The sequence below is a fragment of the Gavia stellata genome, chromosome 14, assembly GCF_030936135.1.
Source record: "Gavia stellata isolate bGavSte3 chromosome 14, bGavSte3.hap2, whole genome shotgun sequence".
NCBI classification, from domain to species: domain Eukaryota; kingdom Metazoa; phylum Chordata; class Aves; order Gaviiformes; family Gaviidae; genus Gavia; species Gavia stellata.
Window position 1 is genome coordinate 15,264,120 of NC_082607.1, and position 14,817 is coordinate 15,278,936.

The window sequence follows — 14,817 nt, forward strand, 5'->3', positions numbered from 1 at the left end:
TTCCCCAGCAAGTATTAAATTATGCAAGCAAATGCAAAAAAAAAAGTTGTTTGACAGGGTATGTGAGGCTCCCATTCCAAGATTCGACATTACAGGGGAGGAATGGTGCCTCTTTCTTTTTATTACCATTTTAAGTGGAGGCTAATCTTTGGTAAAAGGTAACTGTGAAGTGATTTATGATTTGGGGGTACTTATGTTGAGGGGCAAGCAACAATACCTGTGTTTGTAATCAAGATGTCTTCAAAGTTTTGGTGGCCCGACTCTGTAATCCTGATTCCGAGTTTGATTTGTCCTATGAGTCATGCAAAAAGGTGCTGCAGAGAAACACTCCAACAATGTCTCTTCTTAGAAGACAAAAAGAAATAATGAACTTATTTTGGAGTAAGTAAGTGCAGACTTTTTACTTTTAACTTTGCAAAATGTATTGATTGATGAAAAAACATGGTTAATTGAAGTTAAATCTAAAAGCATCCCAACTACAGAGTTACAAAGTTCTAGAAGCAGGCAAGATTTTGAAAAGGGAAACATTTTAAATTAAAAAAAAAAAAGTTTAAATATATTTATAAAAGTAATTGCCTTGTTTTTAAAATATTAGAGTAGCACTTTGGAGATGTGGATTTGATTCTTGACATTTTCTGTGAGACTTCCTATAAGACCACTCTGTCAGTAATTATGTCCTACATTAAAAAAAAAAAAAGATCTATACGATGACAAGATCTCTAGGACAAAGGACTTAGAATATGTTTTACAGTGCCCAGCACAGTATGGTTGCAATTGAAATTGGATATTGTAAGTTTTACTGAAAATTTATTTAATGATAATTTAAATAGTAGTAGTACAACTAGTAAAATAATTAAAACAAATAAAAAATAGACCCTTAATAAAGAAAATTGTAAGTAAGGATGTTATCTTTTAATTCTAGCCTCACTGGCATAGAAGGCTGATTCTTAATTAGGTTAGTTCTGTTAATAAAACGTCTACAACAAAATCTTATATAAGACTCCCAGGATAAAAATTGCCCTCTCCCAAGCGGCAGTGTAAAATCTTATTTCTTGACCAAAGCGAACATCCTTCCAGGAGAGGGAGCTGCTAAGCCTAGTGACTCAAGGCTTGCCTGCTCCAGTTTTATTTTGCTATGGGGATGTGTATTGCAACATGTTCTAAACTTACCCATGCACAGCAAATCTGCAGCTAATAGATTGGGTAGCTTATTTAGGTGTATGCCCCCACTGTATTGCAGCCTCTTGGTAGAAAAGGTACCACAATATGTCCTAAACGGGGGCTATGAAACAGCCAGGCCAGACTGTGTTTGGTACAAGTGCAAGGCAATACAGGGAAAACAGATTCTAGAACTGCCTGGGAAAGATCCCTGTTACTCCTGTGTGTATTACTTCCCTGGGACAATACCAATGTGAGGCTGCTGGGCATAAAGAGGAATTAGCAGAGTCAGTGAGCAGTCAAGCAGGAGATGCCAGGGCTAACAGAGATCTCCAGAATGCTGTCAATAATTTCTTTAATGGAATTTGTTTCTCCTCTATAATAAAAGCACATTTATAAAAGTAACAGAAACAGTAGTTGACTTGTTTTAAGCACAGGAAGAATGACCTCTGAGTTATGCAATTCATTTGCTGTATATTATTGTACTTCCAGAGTGTGGTCTGTCTGTCATAGCCAAGAAATAGTGTCTTTGCTTGGACCAGGAAAAAATGTACAATATTCAATTGAGTTGTGCTGATCTGGTCTGATTCCAACCAGGAAAACAGAACATGAGCTGTTATGGTAGTTTCACTTAATAGTACCCTAAAACGTTAGCTGCATTTTTCTTATTGTGGCCATGCTGGTGCTGCTTTCTGTTAAGATGGGATGTTAATTATCAGTTTCTAAGGTAGAATGTGAGCATTTTACCTGATTCTTTGAAACACCTCTACGGGATAATATTCTCCCTCAGGAGGCACGTGCTGTTGGTCCTACTGAATCTGACATATGGGGTTGTCATTCTTATGCTTAGCTAGCATTGATCTTTTCAGCATTGTTAATGGGGACTGTGTATTTCTACTCACAGTCCTGTCTTCTTTCGGTAACCAAATCTGTGAAATCCATATCTGATACAAATACAAGGTTAGTATTTAGTATTCTATTTTTCATCATCAAAATCAAGAAGAGCTTGTTACTGCGCTTTGCATGGACAAGCTCTGTTACTCTGTGCTGCTCACTCTCAGATCAAATGTAAAGATATGTTTGCTGTTGACCTCATTTAAAAGCCCTCTAGAGGAAAAGTCTGAAAAAGTTGATACAGTTTGGCATGGTTATTCATTATGCATGGGAAGTGCATTGCTTTATTTTCATTAATTTTACATAGAAATGAGATACAGCACAACATGCTTTTCTCATTTTTGGGAGCTTCACAAAGCTTATATTGTTATGTTCTCTATGCAGAACCACTTATAGACAGGCAAATCCAAAAGCATTCTGTATTCCCCAGCTCATCAATCCATGTTTAAAGAGGACAGGATTGTCCTTGTGTTAAATGCTGGCATTCTGTTACTTCTCCTGGCATAATATTTTGTCTGAAGACTGGCACTGATGAAAAAAAGCCCTGTGTGCTAAAAATATAAAATATTCCTTTGGCATATCATTGAAAATGGTAACTAATCATCATGATGTGAATGTGTAGGCTATCAAAATACAAGAGCAAAGGTACAGAAGTCTAGCTTTAGCTGTACTGGACTAACAGTACTGTTCACAAAAAAGATTGCAGAGAAAATACAGCCTGATTGTTGAATTTCACTTTTAATAGGGCTGAGGATTCCTACATAGTACCTTTTTCATTAAGTAACACCAAGTTTCTTTCTGTCTATTTTTTTCGGTCTGAAGAAGACGTAAGTGAAAGGTCAACATGTCAAATTTAGGATGATTTTTACTAGTTAGATGAAAGAGTGTTATACCATTTGTTATTGAAATGTATACTGCTTTTTTAAGAGCATGCAGCTAAAGCTCAGAGAAGTCTTGGGGAACTCCTCACATAAATGTGATGATTTACATAGTGGTGAGAACATGAATATAAGTTTTTCTAACCCCTTATAGGACAGAATAATACAAAATATAGCATTGTCTCATTAAGATAATCAATATTAAAGGTATTTTACATACTTGCATTCAAGCTCAAACCTATTCACAACGACCTGAGTTGCAAAGCTGTATGTGTTCCATGAACCCGAAAGACTGCAAAGGTCTGCAAATAATGTGCAGTCACTTTTTCTGTTCTGCTTCCTATCCCTCTCTGCAGCATCCAACCTCTCTTACCCAAACCCCATGTTCTAAACCCTACAAATGCCATTGTGAATCAAATCCTGTAGTTTTTAAACTTCCAGGATGACTGCTTTTTCTTTATAGCATAAATTACATTAGCTACAATCCTAGCAATCATAAAATTATTTCTTCTGGCCCTAAAAACTTAGTTAAGATCTAGTGGTTTGGCCACAAAATTAGGAACCAGAAACTTCTTTGTAATTCCGTAACCATTACCACTTGTTTCATCCAAAGTAAGCAAGTCCTTAAAGCTGCTTGTGGTGTCAGTTCTTTATATGTAGTATGGTGATAATACCTCTTGCCTCTTAGCAGAGTAATCCATGGTCCTGAATGATCTAGAAGTACTAAATGTTATCATCTAAATATAACTAGTCCCGATTATGGATTTTGTATTGTGTGTGAAATGACAAATATCTGGTTGTTTACAGTATTCTTTTCAGTGGGTTAACGCATGCACTAACACCAAATTAAATGTAATTAATCACTTCTCTACTTTAGTTAAGGTGCACATTCAGCCCTCACTTACCCCTCTGTGGTCCTATTGATTGTTTTGTGATTTACTTAGAGCTTAAAATAGCGCAGAGTTGGACACAGAATGTTCACTTCTAATGTAATTTAGGTTTTGACATCACTGGAGATTTTGTTCCACACCTCTGCCTGGCAATACCTCATATGAATTCCATGCAGGGACTCAGAAAACGTAATGTTGTAAGTGAAACATCTGGAGTACGTCTTGCATAGCAGTTATTCCCAATATAACGTAACCAAAGTTATGGCAGAAAAAGAGAGAGGCACTTACTAACACTTCAGATAGTTACTTAGTTAAGTATGGGGGTTGGTAAGAGTAATATTACTTATGTGTATGTATATTAAAAAGAATAAGTAAAGCTCTTCCTCAGCTGAAGACGCTGGCTTCTGTATTTCCTATCGTATCCGGTCAGAACATAGTTTTCCATGCAGGCATTGCAGCAAAAGGCAAAAGAAAATGCAGAAACAGGCCTTTCTCTGTTCCAGCCACCCAGCTGTCCTGAGTCCAAAGCGGTGATGGAAGCTGTTCTTTTTCCTTCCCACTTAATCCAACCCTGAGCTGGATTAGCAATGGTGCGTTTCTTTGTCAGAGTGCAAGCTTAGACTGGATAGCCATGTGGATATTCCCAGCTGGGAATCCTGCCCTAAGTACCCTCACTTGACACACATACACGGTCTCTTGGCTGCCTAAGACCCCTACCCATCTGTCTGAATGGCATGGTGCCCACTTCCCCAGCTCACTGGCCATTTTCAGTAAGGCATTACTGCCAAATGATGATTGGTTTAGATGGACAGCTGACATAGCATAACTGCCTGCTCTTCTGCTAGCAAGTTTTTCTTTCCTGATAGTGTAGAAGCCTGTGTTACAGGTGTGTTTGAACCTGCTCTACTTAGAGTTGTATAGGCAAAATCCTAATCTGATTGAAGCTGTGGCAGCCTTACCAATGACCTGACTGGAAACAGATCTGAAATAGGTCTTCTCTGCACTGGAGGAAAGACACAGAAAAAAATGGGTCTGCCAGCTGATACCAAGCCCAAGACTTTGCTGGGTAAGTGCTTTATAGATTACGTAGAAGGCCTGGACATAAACAGCAATTCATGACAAGTGACGAAGGAAGGAAGAGCTCAGCCTCACCATGGTGATTCCAGGGGAGATCACGACATGCTTTTATTTAATGTTTTTTGTTTCTGCACAATATTTGAGTCATATGTTGATACATCTCCCTAAAAGTAAGAGTATCTGACTTCTTGACCAGCTCATACCCAGCTGGTTTATGCCTTTGTAAAGATCTCACATCCCAACCCATGTATGTGCATCCATACTGACAGAAGATTCTTCTGCATTTGGGGGCGTTCATAGTCTGAGAGTTTTCATAGCTTCCACATATCTGCTGTCTCAAAACTTAGCAGTAATGAGGTTCTGATTCTAGAAGAACTGACATCAAGAATTAAGAAATTGTGAAGGGTAGCCTTGTGATCCATTTTTTTAAAGCCACTGGAAATGTTTTAGATCTTCATAAATTTTATTTTTTTTTAATTTGGATTTTTTTTGTAGTGTGGGTAGCTACAAATTCTGGTTTGTTCTATGAAAGACAAATGATGGAATCCTCTCACAAATGAAATACCAATGCCAGTTAATTCCAGTAAAAAGAATTCTATGTAGTTTCTATTAGTTTATATTTTTACCTGATAGAGTAACACATGGAGAAAATTGGGCCCTGTACGTTGCAGTGTAAAAGACGCAGTGGGAAGGGAAATGGGTGAAAGTCAACCAGGGCTCTTCTATTGCCTCTGCTGTTGAGCTACTTTATGACCCTTAGCAAGTCACTCAACTTCTCTGTGCCTTGGTTTTCTTTTGGCATTAATTAACTAAATTGTAAATGATTCAGAAACAACACTTCTACCCCGATCTTGGCTTGGGATTCAGATGCTAATGGATCAAAAGTAATAATGTTGAAAACTTCATAACTGATCTTTTATTTCGCCAAACATATTCTTTTTGGGAAAGTGCTGATTTACTTGCATAACAATAGGGCTCTGTAATAAAGGGAGAACATCACGACACATATCCTGTATTGTCACTCATCTGTTTATCCTTGTATTCCATATTCAAATAGAAGCAAAGTATTTTAGATCCTTTAAAACAAAGAGCATAGCAAAAAGCAAAAGGGATTTGTTCTAGCCATGATAGCTTTTAAAACTTCCCTCACGCCTAAAAATGAAAAACAGCTCTTTTCTTTTAGCTAGTATGTGTGGCTGTAGCTGTATATGTGTGTGTTATAATGTATATACAATATACAAATACAGTGTATTAAAAAGAAAGGTTTGCATATATGCTGTAGTTAGATAGTAACTTTTCATGGTTTCATTGTTATCTACATGACTGTTCTGGATATAACCAGTGTCATATGGAAGCCTAAAAACAGACATCCCCTTCAGTAAGATGAGCAAATGGCAGCTTCAACTCTTTCTGTAAATGTAGGTCAATTCCTGCAGAAAGAGATTTGTGCTTCAAACTGCAGTGCACCATGTGCGCAGTCCTGGGTCCCACAAACTCTAGATGTTGCCAGCACAACAACTTCTTAAGCTTCTCTTCAGTTAATTCTGTGTCTTTTCCCTTAGCTGCATGAGGTGTTTGAGTTGCATATGGAATATCTTTCTCCATTCTTAGTTCACGTGGTTGACAAAGGCGTTTCTGGTTTTGGAAATTTAGGATTTTACCAGTTAGAGCAGATCTATTGCTGTATTGTTGTTCCTCCCCGCCCCGAATATCTTCCTAGTATCCTTTTAAAAATAACATATATGTTTTGAAGCTCTCTGAAGTTCATACAAATAGGGAGTAAACTATAAGGATAGTACAAAAGCTTCTCATATCACTGCTCAGATATGAGAAGGTTTAAGAGTGAACGTGACAAAATTCATGTAACTTTCATACAGCTTTCTTGAAAAGGGGTGAGTGGCTTGTACAGAGGTTTAGATAAATCAGTTTTTGCTTTAACATCAGGAATTTAGCTGATATATTTTATATTATTTCAGCTATTATTTCTCCTTTGGAAGTTCTAAGGATTACGTATTCATTGACCTCTGATCCCAATTCAAACACTGTAAAATTTCCCATTTACTCTTACTCCTCTGTCCTTTCAAATTTTATTGAGAAACTTCTGAAGGTTTTCATCCAATTAGAACAGGCAGTGTTGACTCTGTCCATCTTCCTCCCATGTGTGATCATGGTTTGAAAGTAGCCTTGAGAATTTTTGTCTCTGAAAGGAAGAGGCCTAGTTGAGAGTATGGTAGAACAGATATTTCCTTTTCTGTTCCCTTAGTGGTCATCCAACAAATAGGTGATTATTCTATCAAAATGTTTGTGTATGTGCATATATACTTGTATGCACACACACTTTTAAAAAACACACACATGTGTATTTATATATACTAAAGTTACTCTTGAGCGGTGCTTGCTTTAAATATGAAAGATTAAAAAAAAAAGTGTTCCCTGAAGGGCAAGGTAGCAACGAATCTTCCACTCTACATCCCAGCTAAATACATACAGTCTACACACATTGCTAAATATACTGGGGGGTGAGGGTAAAAAACCCCACCACCTTACACTTTTGGAAAAGAAGTGAGCTTATTTAGAGTGTAACTGGAGAAACATTGTAGCATTCTCTGACTTCCACACTTGAGGGAGAATCAAATTAACCATTTACATTAAATTACAATGTACGCACCAATTAGAGTGCTTCAAAATCCATTGTTATGCAATTAGTGGAACTACTACAGTACCCCCAAACGCTGCTGCTACCTCTGAAATACATGCACATGCAGTTTCCAACACGGTCTCACAATCTCCAGTGAAAAAGAACAATTGTGGAGGAGACAGGATGACTGTTTGGGTGTCTCAGAGATTTATAATTTAGAGTGGAGTCTATGTCAGAATCGAAACACTATATTGATGACATTCTCAGATAATATCTGATAGAGAAGATCTGCTGTGATAATGCATTTACTAAAGATGTTTTACAGATAATACTCATTGTTATCAGAATGTGTGTGTGTGTATAAAAATGTTTGTTGCTATGGAGTCACAACTTTTACATGATGCTAACATGCCAAAACTTTGCAATATGCTGAGCACTCTGTGTAGCCATGAGCACTTGTTTTAGATCTTTCTTGCTAGCATTTGAGGACTTAAAGATACAAACAATTCGTGGAAGTGCTAGGGGGATGTCTCAGCAAACTAAATAAGCTAGATCAATCCCCTTTGATGGGCCCCCTTTTAAAAGGTTATACAAAAGAACTGTTTTGTTTAAGCGAATTGCCTCCTACTTTGTGAAAATCATATATAAATGAGTCCCAGATCAATACTCTTGAGGCTGCAAAAGGAAAAAAACAAAACATAAAAGATAGATCAGAAGCTATATTTTAGCAAAAATGTCTCTTAAGTGCTGTTGTCTGACACTATGAACTCCAATCAATGTGTCAGTATTTTGGAATTTGAAAGGAAATAGGGATCAGACCTGACAATCCAGAGCTGAAATTTGATGCTCTGGTCTTTTTGATAAACTGACAGGCAGTGAAAATTGCACACGTCTGCAGGGAATCAGGAGAAAGAGAGAGACAGTTTTGTAGAAAGTCTGCTTATGATTCACAAAGGCATGCATTTTATAAAAATGGGTTGCTTTTGCAGCGTGTGGCAGGTTGCCTTCCTTTTTGAATGGAAGCTTTTGCAGCTTGTAAACTGGAGGGGTTTGTACACATTTACAATATACTATGACTTCTTTTGGCCTACAATTTCATTTCAATTTCATTTGGAAATGAAGCAAACTTGATAAAAGCAGATAATCAAAAAGGAATTAGAAACCTTACCCCAAAAGCTTTTTTTCTAAATGTATGTTCAAATTTGACAAAATGGGTTTTAAAAGCTGTTCTTATCAATAGTTTAAAATAACTGAAAAAAATTCTTCACGTTTCATCTTCCTAACCATTAAATCCTTTGGATTTATGTAATACTTTTCATCTGAGATTCCTAAACCATGCTGCAAACGCTCAGTCTTAAAGTATCTTACTCACACAGACAAATGCTATTATACCCATATTGCAGGCTGGTAAACTGGAAGACTGCAAGATTGGGTGACCTGCCCAAGATCTCATGGCAACCAGGAGTCCAACGTGGGAACAGGACTCAGGACTCCTGATTCTCAGGATGGCATTCAAGGTGTTACACACAGTTTACCACTTTTAAAATACCAGAGCCAAGTCCTGAATCCTGCTTAAATGCGCTTTGTGTAAGGGAACAGAGAAATTGCCATGTGGGACAGGTTTACTGATCCACTGAGTTCAGTGTACTCTCTCTGGGAGCAGCTAATACTTCCAAATGCTTCACTCACTCTGCAGTGGTTTTTTATGGTTAATTCATTTCTGGAATGTATCTTAGTTCTCCAAATACAGGGATTAAAATCCCTTTTTAAAATTCTTCTTCCCCCACCCCCCTCCACAAATATTAACTACTATAACTCAGTTTTGTTTTCAGTTTTGTGCATGCAGGCAGCATGCAGTGGAATTGGAATATCTTTGTGTTGCTAGAATCTTCGAGCTTTGAAACACTTCTCTTTATAGTTTGTTTAAAATGTTAAAAGATCCCTGGCTCTGTTGCTTTTACAGCCTTTACAGAGGTCACAAAAATTACAACCTGTAAAGCGCTTTATGTGATTTTAGCTTTAGTGTATGGTCTTAGAAGAGAGTAAATACCACCACTTTTCTTCTTTAGAAGAGTGTTCTTAAACACCTTGTTACGTAGGGAAAGTTCTCTGAATTTAATCACTTGTTCCCTGTGCTCCTGGAGACATTAGTAATATCAGAGAACTGTCAACTCTGAAAACCAGCATGCATAAAACTTGAGGAGATGGCTAGACATGCTAGAAAGTTTGGCTTCATGGTTTTATTGGCCATTTCTGCAATTAGAGTGCAGTGTCATTTAGAGATGATTGTACAGCTGTGGGGACAGCAGGACGGCTGAAGGGGAGTTGCGAGGAACTGGTATAGCGGAATATGGAGAGGACAGAGTCCTTAAAGGGCTATAGGTTGTTAGAACTCATCCACCCACCTCTGGTTCAGTCTAACTAAAACTGAAGTTACGTTTGTGATTTGTGTATCTTAAAATATGAAAAACCCTTCTGATCTCTTCATCACTGAGAAAAGGCCTTACAGTACTCCATGTCTTTGATAGAAGAGGAAAAATAACCATCTTCTTTTAAATTAAGTTACTGTACTGTATGATACTGGGCAAAAGCATCCAGTCTCAGGCTGCTGCTGTTTTATCATCCATTACCTTGGTTTTACGTAGCAGCAGCAGTAGATAAAGTGAGTCTGACCATCTCAGCTTCTAGAAATTCATGTCTAGCTTTATGTTCATGGATCCCCTACATAAATCAAGTGCAGTTGTGTCTGCAGTAATTCTCTGCCGAGGCTAATACAGCTGTTTCATTCTTATATCATAGCAGGCAGTAAGCAGAGTATGATTGTTTATGCAGCTGGGAACCTTTTGCTTACTGGGTTTGCTCCATCTCAAGCATTGTGGAGCATAATCTAAACAGCATGTTATGTTCTATACAGGCCACTTATTTGGAAGAATCAATAACAGAAAAGTAAGTAAGTATTGTGTTATCAAACAGGGAGGAGTGTCATTTGGTTTCTTTAACACTATTACGTTGCATACTGATGTTTCATTGGACATAAAATCCACCTACATTCATTGCAAGCAAAGGAAAACCACTACTGCTACTACTACTACTACTTCTTAAAGAAGTGAAAGGTTGTTTGGCCTGGTGTCTTTCCCTCTTAATGTAGTTTTTCACATTGGGGAATGGCTGCCTATTATTGATCTATCGAGGAAAAAATGTAACCCAGAATATATTAAACATGGTAGGTCCTGTTCAAACTGGCACGTGTAAATTTTCAGCTCTTTATTGGAGGATAAAGGATTAGCCACTTCCAGTTTTCTTTTTACAGATAGATTTGTTTAAAAAGGGGTACATTGTTATATGGCTATTGATTTTTCCAATGTTCTTGTAGTTGTGCCCACCCTATGCCTTGTTCCAGTTTTAAAAAAAATATCCTTAATGTATACGCAGTAACTTTTTTCCCTTGTTATCTGAGCCTGAATATTTTTAATTAAATAACTTTCAAGTATGTTTGTTGCACCTGTCTTTTGATGAAGATTTGACCTAGAGAATCTACATTAGTCGATTGTCATACTAACACGCTTTCACTTCAATTTTGGCCAGTCTGACAAGTGAAAAATAGATGTCTGTCATGTGACAAGCTGCTGAATATAAATTCTGTTAGCATTTGCTCCTGAGAGAAAGAGAAAAGGTGAGGGTTGGGGAGGGGGTGAAGAAGAAACGGGGAGTTAGAGGAGGCTGGAAAAAGAAGAAATTCTATTCCTAAAACATCAAGCCAAAAAGAGAGTGCTAACCAGGTTAGTTAGTTGTTAGTAGAAGCTAACAAGCCAGTCAGCTCTCTCTCCAGCTGTAGATGTCATATAAACACCTGCAGAAGTGTATCACAATTTCAAATTGATAAGTAAATAAAAGCAGTGAAGAGGCACATTTGTGGTGCCATATTCAGGAATGTTGTCAAATCAGCCTGATTCCTGTACTGACTGTGCAAATGTACTGATACTTTGTAGAAGAAGATTATAGAAAAAATTTAATCTAAAATTCCCAGCTAACTTCGGAGTGATCATATCCAGCACAGACTTCAGAGGCCTGTAGCACATTCTATTTATTTTCTGCAGTAAAGGCTGTATCTGTTTGATTAGTCACATAACTGAGAGAGGTGATCTTCATTTAATTCTGCTACCTTATTTTGGGGGGAGATGTTTTGCACATATAGAGAACTGATCTTGCCGGTGTTTGAAAACCTTATCTTAAGCAGAGGAAGTTCTGCTTCTGCCTGGCAGGAGACAAAAGGGCCGTGGACATATTTCAAACCTCCATATACCCGAACAGTTTATTACCTTTTTCAAATGTGAGTAGTTTAAGCTGCTACCAACTTATTAGCTCTAAATTAACAAAGGTCCCAACAAAACTGGATGTACATAGTTTAAAGATATTTTTGTTAAAATATTGTACAAGCATTAAGACCTGTTTATTTGATAGCAGACAAACAGAAAAGCTCTTTTGACTGTTACTATCCAAAGAAGCTTGTTAAAGGTCAGTCCCCTGTCAGAATTCAACAGAACAGTACAGAGGGTGAGGATAATATGTGAGGCTGCTCTTCAACACTGTCTCTGTGATTGCCAGCATCTGTTGTGGTTTCCAGACTTGTCCAATGAGATTTGCTAATACAGTTGTGTGTTTGATGCCATGCTACTGAATGCAAATATATGGAGCATGTTACATCCAATATAGCTCACCCTCGGGGACAGTCTTATTGCCACACTTCCCTTTATACAGCTCAAGATGTATTGTGAAGATAACACAGATATATAGATGAAGTTGAATCAAAACTCTGATACTGTACTTGCATCAGTAAATATGGATCTGAACTGCAAAATAGAAAGTTGGATTCAGACTTCCACAAAATTCTGGTCTATTCAGATCAGAACTGAGATTAAGACCTTCCAGTAATGAAGGGAAGTTTAGCAATGATTTAGAGGAATGTTGTCCCTGGTTGCCCACTTTCTAAATTTCTGACCATTCTCCTTAGGTGGAATGTTCTGTGGGGTATGCCTTCAAATATTCTGTAGCACTGAAGATCAAAATGATGATGGATGGCATTTGGAAACTGGAATTAGAGGGTGACATTTTTTGTTGGCATTTTACTTGCTAATAAGTGATGCAGGGAAGTGTCTGGAGGAATAGATTCTAGCTTTGTGACTCATGCTTTTACTATCAGTTCACAGAATACATGGATTTGAACTAGGCTAGTTAATGGCATTACCATCATGATGGAAAAATCAAAATGAAAGTGTATTATGCCATTTGTAGCCAATAATGGTTCCTAAGAATTCATATTCTAGATAAGAGTATGTTCCACAATGAATTTCTCAAAGGGAAAGTAAATCCCTGAGTATCATCCCCTGACCAGTCAAACTCATATTCTCAGATACCATCATGATAGGTCTGATATTAAAATAGAGAGGGAGAAACTCTCTCTACTCTTACCATCACTTTTGTACTGTTCTAGCTTTTTTGCTTTTTATTTCATCAAGGTTTGTTTTAAGGAGTTGAAAGTAGAGATTGGCAGAAACCAGATATTTATGCAAAGAGGGATCTAAATTATAGGCAAGTCCTGTGTGTTACTTTTGTTATCAAAATGCCTAACCAGCAGCTATCTGTAGAGATCATAATGTATGTTGTGACCATAGCATATTTTCATATTATAGTTTGGTGTGTGTAAAATATACATCTCTCTTAATGCGTTAACATCTTCTTTTAGAAATTAAGGTACTGTCATCTTCTCTAACAGGCAGAATTTTGTTTAAGTTGTTTATGGGACAGAAATAATCTCTTACCCTGCTGACATCTTCAGAAAAGCTTACAGAAGTGTAAGATGTATTATTAACTAACAGTAGAACTTTATTAGTTCCCAACATTTCTATAAGAGTCAGACAACATATCTGCAACCAAGCTTTTACCTATGTATTTTCTAGAGCACTGTGCAACCCAGCTTACTGTAAGCCTTGCTCCTGCCCTGAAAGCCAGTAGAGCACCTGGGACTTGACCTCCTCACCAGTGCTCTTATCCTTTGTATCCACCTCACTGGCCTCCCATGGAAGGCTTTCTAAATAAATCTTCGCTTGAGTACTTAACAGATGACTTTCTTTGAGAGCCTTTGTGCAGCTGACCCAGAGTTCTGATAACCGTGGATCCGCTGACCCTCCTCTACAGGGGCTGCATTAGATGCAAAACATGGACACGCTGGTGAAATGAAGGCTCCTTGCTTCTTCCCCTCTAGACTATCCACCGACAAAAGAGCAAAGTAAAATCCTGTGTACAGTCACTAGCTACAATGCGAACCCTTCCAAATCTGAATTTTTATTAAAACAGTAGGGGGTGAAAATGGCTGGACTAAATGCAGGTGAGACAGGCCCCTTGAGAGCGATGGTAAAGGAAAGGCGAGTAAATCAATATGTGCCATGGGATAGCATAGTGTCTGAAATGGCATGATAATGGCAGCAGCTGAAGCTTGTATTGATGCAGCAGGAAATGCTTTTTGCTCCACTGATGACTGTTGTTCAATTTCAGAAAATACAGAAAGTTCTCTTTCGTTATTAAAAATTAGCCGGAAGGTGTCTGTATACCAGGTACAAATGTTTACAAGATGTTAGAACAGTCATGTTACAGAACAGTACTCCTGCCATACATGCACAGGAAGGTCAGTGAGTTATTTAACAATTGTTTTTTACTTACGAAGGAAATAGGGAAACAATGATCTAATCCATTTGGTCTTAATAGTGAAATTTACTCTAGAATGTAAAAAATGTTTTAGCCTGTTTAAATAATGGCTGTGATTATAGCATACTAGTACGGTGCATTCTACACTACGTAACATGTTATGAATAGCACACTGAGTGATTTTTTTAGTATATGTAAATTACAAAGAAGCACAAAGGATGCATCTCTGAACTGTTTTTGTAGAGCTGATTATAGGTCTAACTGCTACAGGAGGAGGCTGAAAGAGCTTTGTTGAGAGGCATTGATTGATTAATAAAGAGTGCAGCAGCAACAGACATAACATTGCAGTTATAGATTTTCCATACTTTATCTTCAGGGCTTGTAAAGATACAGTGGTGATCAGATGATGAGGTTTTCTTTCACCTTGCAGTACACGCAACAAATCATGGCATTCTGCAATGCCACAAAACAGCTTTTTGCAGAACACCAAGTAAAAGAAAACTCCTCCACAATCACGACTGCATAGTTAGACATTGTCCTTTTTCCTTCTAATCTCCTTTAGTGAGAGATGCTTCCAACA